Source organism: Equus quagga, chromosome 2, assembly GCF_021613505.1.
Source record: "Equus quagga isolate Etosha38 chromosome 2, UCLA_HA_Equagga_1.0, whole genome shotgun sequence".
NCBI lineage: Eukaryota > Metazoa > Chordata > Mammalia > Perissodactyla > Equidae > Equus > Equus quagga.
Genome location: NC_060268.1, coordinates 11,545,202 through 11,558,484, shown reverse-complemented (window position 1 = coordinate 11,558,484; position 13,283 = coordinate 11,545,202).

Sequence of the window (13,283 nt, the reverse complement as noted above, 5' to 3'; positions counted from 1 at the left end):
TAATACCAATACTGCACAAAGACATCATAAGAAATGAAAACTACAGACCAATATCCCTCATGAACATAGATATAAATGTTCTTATCACATTATTAGCAAACTTAATTTGGCAACATATAGAAAGACTAATACAGCATGACCAAGTGGGATTTAGGGTAGGAATTCAGGACTGTCTCAATATCTGAAAATCAGTTAATTTAATACACCAAACTATAGGAATTAAAGTGCAAAAACCACATGATAATCTCCAAGAAAAAAAAAAGCCAGAGAAAACATTTGACAAAATCCAACACCCATTCATAATAAAAACTCTAAACAAACTAGCAATAAGGGTGAACTTTCTCTACCTGATAAAGGGCATTTATCAAAAATCCACAGCGACCGTCATATTTAATAGTGAGACTGTAAGCATCCAGATGGAAAAGGAGGACATAAAAAGAGTCTTTATTATAAGATATGAAAGTACTATTCTACGATGTGATCCTATATGTACAAAATTCTAATTAAGCCAAAAGTACACTACTGGCACTAATAACCAAGTTTAGAAAGGTTACAGGATACCACATTAATACACAAAATCGACTGTGTTTCTACATACAGGCAAAAAAAAAAAATCTGAAAATAAAAGTAAGAAAACATTTCCAACACAATAGCATTAAAAAGAATAAAATACTTAAGAATATATTTAATTAAAAATGTAAGTCTTATATACTGAGAAGTATAAATCATTGCTGAGAGAAAAATGAGAGAAGATTTAAATAATTGGAGGGATATTCCGTGCTCATGTATTAGAAGACTCATAACTGTTAAGATGAGAATACTTCTAAATTGGACTATATATTCAATGTAATCCTTACCAAAATCTCAACAGGATTTTTTATATAAATGAACAAGTTGCTCTTAAAATTTATTTGGAACTACACTGGACCTAGAATAAACATAACATCTTTGTAAAAGATGAACAAAATTGGAAGACTTATTCAACTTGATTTCAAACCTTATTATAAGCTATAGCCATCAAGACAATTTTGTATTGTCATAAAGATAGGCATATAAGTCAATGGATCAGAGTTGAGAGTTCAGAAATAAACTCTTACATTTACAGTCAATTGATTTTTTAAAAGCATTTCAAGGGAGAAAGGGTAATTTTTCAGCAAACAGTGCTGAGACAATTGGATATTCATATGCAAACAATAACAACAAAACAGAGCAAAAATTTTAGATCTTTACTTTACACATAGACAAAAATTAACTCAAAATATATCATTGACCTACATGTAAAAGTTAAAACAAAAAATTTCTAGAAGAAAAATAAGGGCAAATGTTTGTGATCTTAGGTTAGGTATAGAGTTCTTAGACACAAAAACAAAAAAAAACCATTACAGAAAGAAATTGATCGATTGGATTACATTAAAATTCAAACCTCTTATGCTTCAAAAGATACTGTTATGAAATTGAAAAGACAAGTCACCTCCTGGGAAAAAATATCTGCCAGTTATAGATCAGATAAAGGACTTGTCTCCAGACTAAATAAAGAACTCTAGCAACTTCATAAAAAGAAGACAAACAACTGAATTTACAATGGGCAGATTCAGAAGAGGTTCTAATAAGTGCCAAATACAGGAGCTGCCTCCACCAAGATAGAAGATACGGGAACCAGCAGACACTGATGGGAACACCTCTAGGAGCCACACAAGGCCCTGCTGTTAGCAAGAGGAGCCACCAAGTGGAGCGTGTATTGAGAAGTTGCCAGGAGAGGCTGAGCGGCTCCTGGGTGCTGTATTTGGGAACAGCAGCAGTTGGGAAAGGCAGATGGTATTGAGTGTGAACATATGTGTGGGGGGTCCTTATTACTCAGACAAGCCTAACCTTCTGTCATCCCCACCATGAGTCACTCTCGAGGGGAACAGGGTGTTAGCCCCAGTTATCTGTCTAATGTGTGTATGGTGGGGAGAGTGGGAGCATGGAGATAGTTACTATTTTAGTACACATCTCATGGAACATAAGAATAATGACTTCCTTCCTTGAAATCCAAACGTGGTTGCAAGCCCAGAGCCTCTGAGTAGACATATTAGGCATCTAGAGACCAAAAACAAACAAACAAATAAAAACCACAACCAAACAAAACAAAAACAAAACAAAAAAAACTACAAGTTTATGTGAGCGATGCCTAGAACCTATGAGGTTGAGCCAACAAAAGATTCAGAGGAAATAAATAAATTCTGATTGTTTTTCTTTATCACCATTTACTCTGCACAATAATCCTATGGAGTAGGCATTGTTTTACATGGGAAAATTGAGACTCCGATGTATAAATTAATGTAATGGATGCACAGAAAGCAAATCAGAGACTCAGCCCAGGTTCCCCGATTTCAAATCCAGTTCTTCCACTCTGCCAAGATCTCATAGTTTTTGGCAAGTAAGAGCCAGGAAAGAGAATTTCATGTTACTCAGCTGCACGCAATTTGGAGATGGTGCTTTGCACGCTGGCAGGATGTGTAGTGGCTCCTTGTGGGGATGGGCCTTCTGGGATTCCCTATCTTGCTCAAGGATAAGATTCTATTTGTATTCTGGACAAGTGTCTCAGAGCCTCCATTTCCTCTTGCTGATGGAGATGAATTGTATTTTGCATTTATTTATTTATTTTCTGTCTCCCTCGCTAGAATGCCACCTCCTTGAGGACAGGAACTTTACCCTCCCTTCTCACAGCGCTGAATAGAGGCAGAACTTGAACTGGCTTAGTTCCCTAGGGCTGCTGTAAGAAAGTACCACAGCCCAGGTGGCTTAGAGCAACAGACATTTATTGTTTCACAGTTCTGGAGACTACAAGTCCAAGATCAAGGTGTCAGCAGAGTTGGTTCCTCCCGTGGGCTGTAAAGGAGAACCGGTTCCATGACTCCTTCCTAGTTTCTGGCAGTTTTCTGGGAATCTTTGGCATTCCTTGACTTCCGCTGCATCACCTCGATCTCTGCCTTCATCTTCACGTGGGGTGTGTGTGCGTCCAAATTTCCCCTTTAGAAGGACACCAGTCACATTGGAGTAGGGGCCTGCTCTATTCCAGAATGACCTCATCTTAACTGATTACATCCGCAATGACCCTACTTCAAAATAAGGTCACATTCTGAGGTATTGGGATTAGGACTTCAATATACAAATTTTGGGGGGGACATGATACAACCCATAACATCACCCAAACATACTATTGAGTAAAACATAGTCATTGCCCTTGAGGAGCTCATGAAGTTCCAAAATATGACCTCAGAGGCAGTTCCATAAATATTCAAAAATATTGAAGTTCATAAATATTGGGCAACAAATGGGTTTTGTGCACAATAAGTTAAAGAACTTTTGAGTTAAGATATTTAGGGAACTTTCTTTATCTCAGGATGTCTCAAGGCTTTAGAATGTGAACATATGTTGTGTAACATCCTTTTCATGGAGGATCTCACTTGATTGTTTTTCTACAGAATCAATTTTGGGAAATGCTGGCAGAGTAGACAAACACGGTTTTGAGAGTTAGGAAGTTGATCCTGGAAAGCATTCGAAGTTGCCCCTCAGCTTCTTTATTTATCAAATGCACTAATCATCTGCAGCAACTTCTATTTTGCCTTCTTATTGGATCAAATAAGATCAGGTTTATGAAAGTGTTTAAAACTAGGAAATGATTATAGATACTTAAGGCATTGTACTTAAATCCTAATAAAGAATGTACAGCTTGAATCAGGTGGATAGAGATGTTAGCTTTAGTGTCTAGATTCAGAAATGGGTATAGCAAGAAATTAAAGGATATACCTTAAAAGATTATTTGGAATAAAAATGTAGCTTTTCTACCTCTTTGCTCATCTGGTATGTTTTGCATCCTTGTGATGGGCTGCAGCATGGGCTGACATATTGCTGTGTTGGCTCCATGACCACACATTACAGGAACTCACCCAGCCATTGTTGTATTGTAGCCCATTTGGTAAAGGACCCCTGACTTCTGCAGTGAGGAACAGAGTACAAAAGGAGGAGCAGTTAAATGTCTTGACTTGGGGAGAGTGGCCCATTATTAATCTCAAACCTGTGTTCAATGTGCCATTCTTTTCCACCTGCTTCCCAGGAAGTAACTGAGTACCCGTGAGATTACCCAGAGATCTAGGAGCCGATTTCTTTTTCAGGCTTCTGGAGAGCAAGTTGTAGAATATGAGGTGAAAAGTACATTAGTGCCTATTTTTGGAATAGGCATTGTAGGGTTAAAAATGAAATACAAGCATAAGAGTGAATGCCCTTCTGTGCTTTTCCTTGACAAAGGAGACGTGCATCATATTCAAACGGATACAGTTTTGGTAATAACCATGGTTACTAAAACGGGTGCACCTCATACCCATTGAGAGAAAGCAGCGTGACAGCAGTTGCTCATTTCACAACAGTAAATCTCTTCATGGCAGCTAAAAATGGAAGAGTCTGCCTGGGTTTATAAGCAACTTACTTCAGCCTGAGACTGTCCATTTAAAGTTAACAGCGTGATGAGATGCTTAAGCTAAACAACATGATGGGACGCAAAGATCTGGTAAACACGCAGACGTGCTTGAACGAGGAAACATTATGATGTCAGCACGGCACAAATGTTTAGAGAAGTGGAACAAGATGCTTTCTTTAGTACCTTTATTAGGCATAGATTGGATCCAGATAATGGGACAATAGCACTAATCCCAGATATAGCCCATAACAGAAATCTGAAGTTCCATTCACTGAGTTGTTGTCCACTATTACCACAGAATTGTGATTTGGGGAATATCCACAAGGCACAAATACATTTGATGAAAGAATATTGATGTTTAGATTCGTTCCCCACTTTGACAATAAAGAAGACTGATTTGTCTTATTTGACCTACTTTCTGAAAAGGAAGAAGTACTTTCCTCTCAATATTCAATGCATTTATACTTGAATCTGATGTAACCAGGAGTAACATTTTTAGTAGCCATTGGAAATAGAAGACTGGGGTTTTAGACGCTTACTTACTATTGAGCAAAGCTTGCTCAGGATCCACAAAATCTCTGCCCGTTGTCCTTTATCCACAGCAGTCTGTTTATAAAAACAGAACAGTTAAGAGTCATACATAATATTTACTATGGCTAAAATGTGAGTAAATAATGTATGAGGTACTTAGAGAATTCCTTCCAATGAGTTGTAAATACCAAGTGTTGCTTGATTTTTTTGTCTTCATTCAATAACTTTTTCAGTAAATATTTATTGAGTGTCAATATGTGACAGACACTTTGAAAACTCACCCCTTACTTAGTCTTACAAAACTCTTCTTACAGGTTATAAATGAATGTATTTTAAATAGTGATCCCAATGCACATACTACAGAATATTTAGTTTGAACCATACAGAATTGCCATATTTTACCACTTTTTACCTATAAAAATAAGAATTCCATGAGTTTTAACATACACACACACACACGTATACACCCTTTCAGCTAAACCAACTTTGTTTATAGCTATGATCTTAAATATTATGTTAATTGCTTATGTCTATTAACGCAGGATGGCTGAATTGACTATTGTTGCATAACAAACAACTACAGGACCTCAATGGCACATGGCAATAAACACATGAGGCACTCCACTTATGCTCCAGATCTTCTGGTCTGCTTCATGTACGTCTCAATCTCCTTGGTCCAGCAGACTCCCGACACATATCCTTGTCTTGGCAGTGTTACAGATGCAAGACAGCAAGCAAAATACTCAAGTCTTCTTCTTAAGGCCTAGACATGGAACTGGCACAGTGTCACTTACAACCCTCCATTCCTTCTGCCAAAATAAGTAAGTGAGGCATGGGTACAGAAAGGAGGCGAAGAATTGAGGTCAATAACACAATCTACACAATGGCCTAGCATTAAAAAGCAACATCTTATCTCTTTATGTGCTGAAAGTTGCTAGGACAGTACCTTCTTATAAGGAAAGGAAACATCATCATTGTTGTCATCATCATCTTCATGATCTTAAACACATGCCCTCTATATGCCAAGCACTCTTCTAAAAGCTTTACACTTAATTTTTGCAATAACTCTTTAAGGTAGTGACTATTATTACCTCCCATTTACAGCGAAGGAAGCTGAGGCACAGAGAAATTAGTGAGAAGACTCGCTGTTTTCCAGGAAATCAAGAATATCCGGATGAGTCTCCAACTGCACTATTCTAGCAGAAAATCATGTGTGGAGGACCTGGCTATGTTGAAGAGGTTTGGACTTCTCGTCATGGTGCTTCGCTGCCCTCTAAGTCACAGCGAGGAGGAAAACATCCCCAATGAGGTGATTGCAGCACACAAGAGGGCTTCTGTTACTTACCTCCGCAGTTCAGTGGCTCTGTCAATCAGGTATTGTTCCGGAATATTTAGTACATTTTTCTGCACAGGAATGAAGGTGTCAGGAGTACCATTCACCACTGGTCTTTTCCTTCTTAGTGATGGTTTGGTTCATCCGCTATATTTCTTCTGTTAGCACACTGGTAGGATTCCACCTAAACATCTTGTCAAAAGACTTTTTTTTTTTTTTTAAAGATTTTATTTTTTTCCTTTTTCTCCCCAAAGCCCCCCGGTACATAGTTGTGTATTCTTCGTTGTGGGTTCTTCTAGTTGTGGCATGTGGGACGCTGCCTCAGCGTGCGTCTGATGAGCAGTGCCATGTCCGCGCCCAGGATTCGAACTAACGAAACACTGGGCCGCCTGCAGCGGAGCGCGCGAACTTAATCACTCGGCCACAGGGCCAGCCCCTCAAAAGACTTTTATATACCTTTACATCCAATAAATTAATCCATCCGTTAGTCCTGTCTGCAATACTTACCCTTTGCTCTATGGAACATGATGAGTTCCCCTTTGGCTGCAGGAATAACTTGGCCCAGAGAGATCCAGAGAGCCAGGGCCAGCACAGAGCAGGAAAATAATGGATTCCTGAAGCATTCATTTCCATTTAGAACCTCAGAAAGAAAACCCAGGCTAAGTCTGGTCCAGAGTGAGAAATTACTCTATGTACTTTATTCAAAGAAGAATCAAGGCTTCAAAAGAATATGTGATAATATACACAGGCACATAATTTTGGGGACATCCTTAAATACCATTAATTCTTACAGGATTTAAAAGAATCCTTGAATTTAGTTTTTTGGATGGGCTCCCCCAATTTTTGGACTCAGTTTTTTTCTTCCCACAAATCCTTTGTATTCAAAGTTTTTTGCTGCATGTATTAAATTATAACTTTTCCCCATATTATTTTCATTTCTTGGTATTTAAGGATTAATTACATACTTGAGAATTAGGAAAATGCTTCCTAATTTGTTCACCAACAGTCAATTGCCCAGGACACCGTGCATGCCAGGGGCTGGGCTGGCTGCTAGAGTGAGAGAGTAAGCAAGGCTCGGGGCTCCTTGTCCTGGGGCAGTGTTTCAGGGCTTACTTGGAAATCTGACCTGGACACTTCCATCATTTGCAGGGGAGATGACACAGGCTCCACTTGGAAAGGAATGCTGTAATGTTTTAGAATAGCAACCAAGAGCTTCTCTTTCCAGACCCTTTTGGAACCATCAAGTGTCACTCAGCTGCGTGAGACTGGGGGTACAGCCTCACCTTCTCCTCACATTGATTTGCTTTGGAAAAACATTCATATTGTTTTATTCAAAAATATTTATTAACCTCATATTATGGGCTGGGCACCATGCTAGATAGAGAATCCTTGGCAGGGGGAGAACTGAGGGGTCTCACTTGCTCCTCGTGCTTCCTTCTCAGGGATCTGTGAATGCAAGCCCCTCCTCATGCTCAGATAGGAAATCATCTAAAAGAGTTGCTCTAAGAAATGATGGATGAAAGGATGGTTCATGTACAACAAGGCTCTCTAGAGACCCTGACGTCCTGCTCTCTGACTCCCAGACAGAGTCTGCACTGTCCTGTGATCCTGGGCCTTGTTGAGCTGACAAAAAGCTTTTCTTCAATTCAAATCACTTACAGTACAGGGACAAAGCTTTCTGTGGAAATGTTCCTGAAGGCTCTGTTATTGAAAGAAAATTGATTCTCAGCTAGAACGTATCATGTTTTTAGCTTTTAATAGTATTTGTATGTGTGCCATCTGAACTAGTTTTACATAGAGGCACTCCTATATGGATTATAGAATTAACATGGCTAATTAATTCTCCTCAGAAGGATTATGAGCAACTCGGTTCAGGTTACCTAGCAGAGTGCTAGACTCATAGAAGATATTTTACAATATCTGTTCATTGAGTGCTACGACAGCTGAAGACCCGGAAGAGCTAAACAACCACGCTGTCAGCCGGACACACCACTGCTTAATGAGCTACTTGTGAACTTAGATTTTTATAAATTTGTCTCTGAGAGATTTCTTCAGACAAGGAGTGTGTGTATATACATGTGCTGACATTAGTACTGTTTTTCAGGACTATCTGTATTATCCACAAAAGCAGACAATTTTTAAAACATAGTGAGCTGATTTCGTAACCTGTTTCTTCTAGAGGGTGGATTTTAGCATTTTCTTTACATTTCCCTTACAGGGCTGTGCCCGTGGCTGGTCACATGCTGTGTAGTCTATCGAGAGTTCAGTGATGTGCAGCCGCACTGACAGCACAGTGCAGGGAATCATCAGGGAGTGCAAACCGAACTGTGGACCAACGCCCACCACTTCCTTGCCTGAACACAAGGCTGGAGATGGACAGCCTCGGGAAATGAAGAGAGTCTGTCTGCCTAGGGTCTCAGCACGGTGGAGGAATAAGCTTGGCGTATAAAGTGAGTCTCCAGCTCATCAAGAAAGCTCTGTGTCTCTCCTCACCTACCTCCAAGAGGCTCACTGACAGGATGTCTCTCTTGCTTTATAATTAGCCCAGGATGGCTCATAGCAGCACTGGCTTACCGACTTCTAGAAAAAAGAGAAGGACGGAAGTGGGAGAAGCAAGTCAACATCCTGAACATCCTGACAATGATTTTTATTTCCTTCCTTCCTTGTTTCCTCTTCCCCCTTCTTATCCTCTCTCCCTTCATTCCTGCCTTTCTTTATTTTGCAGAAGTATGGCTTACCTGCCTGCTTCTGGCTTCCCAGGGGGAAGGAGCAAGGCTGTCAGTGATAAGATATTTCCCGGCAAATTGGGCTTAGCACATTGCTCCGATTTTGCTGCCACACGAACAAAGCGATCTTCTCACTTTCTCTCCTTGGAGGGATGAGCAGCAGGTGCCAGCAGCTGGGCTAACTGACATCAATACCCCAGCCAGAGTCTCAGTGTAAAGCAACTCCCGGCAAATTGGGCCGGAGTCCAGGATCAGCTTTTATGTTTCTTTGGAATTTTTGGAATCTTTTGACGTCTATAATTGAAGGGATGCTGAGGGCTGGCTGTGAACATTTTTTGTTCCTTTAATGGGTTATCAAAGAGTAAAAACCTTTCCTGTAATTTCAAAGGTGAGCCCTTCTTCCTATCCTTTCCCCAGACCACACACAGACTCCAGGAAATTATAGGGATAATTTGGTTAGTAGAGTTTCTCAAACTTTACTGTGCACGTGGATCCCCTGGGAGTGAAGATTTCACTTCAGTATGTGGTAGTGAGGCCCACGATCCTGCGTTTCTAACAAGCTCCCAAGTAATGCTGATGCTGCCGTCCCAGGACCACACTTTGAGAAACTGGGGCTATTATGTTTGAAAACCCATGCTGTCGAATGGACTCTGGAGTACAGATTTCTATTTTTTAAGGATGTTTACTTTGGGCAGATCCAATTTGAAAATGTGCCCTTAAGTGATGCTGAACGGATGCCTGGTGAAGCTCTGCAAATTAGCTCGAAAGACAACAAGCAGAATACCAATGGATAGTCGGCCAGAACGAAGACTCTCATAGGCTAGAGTTGTTCACTGCCGTCATACATTGTGTCTTTTTGACACGGCGAAAGCAGGGAGAACCACAAGGAAAACTTAGCAACCGTAAAAGTCAATGGTAGAGGCATCCTGGTTAATGGGATACCCGTGGCTGAGACAACAAGATGCTTCCTGCACCTGCCATTGACTCTTTGTGAGCCTGAACAACAAATTGACTTCTTTCTGCCTTAGTTTCTTCAGTCACAAATTGTGAAAGTGAGCAGATGGCTCTTTTCCTGCATAGCTTGAGGGATCAGTGAGGTCATTTATTGAGATTATACAATCAAACACGGGAATTATGACTCACTACATATTTCATTCAGCTGGAGCTAGGCAAATGTATAAAAAACATACTTTTGAGTAATAATGCTTACCACGTGCCAGAGAGTCCAAATGCTTACCATGTGTCAATCCCCCATCAGTCCCATTAGCAAGGTATCATTATCCTTACTTTATGGGTAGAGAAATAGAGATGGTAAATAACTTTGTCCTATGTCAGATAAGTACATGGACCTTTTCTAATAAGAGGTAGTCAGTTGACAGCCTAGATACATGTTTTGTTTGATCTGCTGGAGATTTTTAAAAAGTTGAATCAGTTGTCAACAGTTATAGGCTATTTTCTGCTTCTTTTGAAAAACCAGAGTATCTGGCAGCTTTATGCCCATTTTCCTGCAGAACAACCGTCAGCTGGCTCTGAGGAGCACCCCTGCCCTTAGAAGGGAGAGCACTCCAGCTGGTCACAGTTCTCACCTAGCCCCATTCACTTATGTGGATTATTTCCTGGCTCCAGTAACCATCTGAGTTTGAAATCCCTGTGCACACTGTCCTCGTCAGGGATCTTCACATAACTAGGAATCACCACCCAGAGCTTGTGTTCTGTTGAGCTTTCACAGGGTGGAAGTCACTGTGCTCGACTCCGTAGGGCCTGGGCACTAAAGACACATGGCCCAGGCCTTGAGATTTCTTTCTGGTGAGATCACAGACAAATAGTTTCAGTGTTAGAAGTATAGTGTTTACTGTTATGTACCATTAAGGAACATGGCTCAGTGCCCCTAGGGCGTGTTAATGGGCGTGACTTCACACGGATGGAATAGGAGCTCTGATCCAGCTGTGCTGCATCTTGCCTCTCCTTTTCTTCTTCTCAGATTTACCATTTTGGCTCATCCTGTTTTTTTTGCGATAATTCATTCAGTGAGATGCAGAAGGTGCCACGTGTCTCTCCCTAGAAAAGGGAATGATTTCAAAGATTTGTACTACAAAACCCCTCTTACCATATGTATAAATAGAGAGAGAGGGAGTCAGATATGTGAGGTTGTTTTATTTTTTAGATGTCATCTTTTAAAAAGGAGTTGAGTTCTCTTCTTAAAGAGTTACTTGGATAAAGGTGTTTTCAAAGTCAATCTGGGCAAGACTAACTCTTTACCTTCCACAGTCTGCATCATCACAGACGTAGTTCTTTCAGAGAAAGTGTCCACGACCTGGGGACAGTCCGGTGGGAGAGCGTGTGCCTGTTTGACTGTGCTGGGAGATCTATTCTGAGGAGATGGGGCCTGGATCCAAGGAAAACTACATTCTTTGGCCTGAGTGAGCAGGAAGGGAGAGAGTGCATATGGATAAGGCAGGTGAACATGTTTTTAATTAGCCTGAAACACTAGCTGGCATAGATTTCTTCTGCTTCCAAGCAGCCCTGCAGGGATGGGCACCGAGGAGAGGCTCATTGTTATTCCCGAGGCTTTCCAGAGTCCTTGCTCTGAGGCAGCGGCCCCTGCCATAAATCTCTGTGTTCTCTGGCTTCTGTAATCCCTCAGCAAAGCCCTCCCACTGCTCCCCGCTTGGCAGCAGTTTCACAAGCTGTGGCTGTGACTCTGTATCTCCACGAAATGTCAGGACCCCCCCCAGCCCACCCAGTTTCCAGGGCAGCAGGGCAGCCCGCCTGACCATCTCGGACACTGTCGGCAGAGCCATGGCAGACAATGCAGAAGGGATGGAGGGGGAGAATGAACACGGCGGCTGTCGCTGAGGGCAGGGCTGTGTGGGGATTTCATGGGGATTCAGGGCAGAAGAGGGAAGCAAAAAGGGAGGATTTGGCAAAGTGGAGGAGGCAGTCACCGGGGCTTGGGAAGCATGCTGGGGGAAGGAATAGAATGACAACAGCAAACTTCCCTGAGCTCTCACCATGGGACCAGACTGCCTTGTGTATGATGAGGTACTATTAGTGACATTTTGCAGAGGAGGATGCAGAGACACGGCAAGGGTAAATAGTGTGCCCAATGTCATGTAGGTGTTAAGCAGGAGAGCCGGGGCCCAGGCAGCCTGCCTCTGGGCCCCAGCTCATCAGACCCCCTGCTAGGCTGGATGAAACAGAGGGGAAGGGGAGAAACGAGGCCAGGGTGAGCTGGTGAGAAAGGCAAAGAGGACATTCTCCACCCTGTTTGTCACATCCCGAATGAGGGCCCCTGAGACTTGAGATGAGGGGACGTAGGTCTCTGCTTCTGCTGCACCACCTGTGCATGTGCTCCGAGCCTCAGATTCTTTATCTACAAACTGCGCGATAATCCGTGTCAGTGCCCGTCAGGATCAAACGAGGCGAGGCAGACAGAACGCACTGCGGGCGTTCTCTTAGGCTCTGTCTGTGATGACTGCTATGTTGAGGCTGTTTCTGTTTACAGAACGCACAGGAAGCTAATGTGAGCGTTGCACCTGTGGGCACCGTAAGCCACATTCCTTCTGTAACGCGTTTTCCTGGCTGAAGTCCCCACATCACTCTTGGGTGGAGCGCTTGTCTTCTCTGGCTGGCTCTTACTGCTCTGTTGATTTTCCAAATCTCTGGAAGAGCAGCACATCCTCTTCCTTTCACAGGATCAGTGATCTGGGCCCCCTGAGCCTGTATTATTGACCATCCCATTGGTTTCCGCCATTTTGATGAGTTATCAATGGCAAAGTCACTGCTAGGAACTCAACAGCCACTTGGACTCCCAAGAACCACTTTTTTTCAGTCTTGCCATAGTAGGGTCATTTGCTCAAATTCAATTAGAATTGATTCTTCTATTTTCTTTACAGTGACTGATAGCATCTTCATGTTGACCAGTCCCTGTTGTCACTGACTCTGGTGCTATTTAGAGGATGCTTTCTACTGGGCTGAGGTGGGTAGAGGAGAATGGTGTGCCCGATCTCGAGGAGAGGAGGCAGCAATCTCACCTGGATTCCCATCTCACCCGGTCATCTCAATACATCATTGTTTCCATCGAGGACCAGTGTCAGCACAGCAGTGACATGGGCAAGCTTAGCACCCTCTGGTCTTTCCTTTCCGGGACCTGCTCTGCAGTTCACTCCTTCCTCTTGCTTTTGTTTTATTCTCAGCAGGTTGTTAATTAATCCTTACTTGAAATGTCACTGCT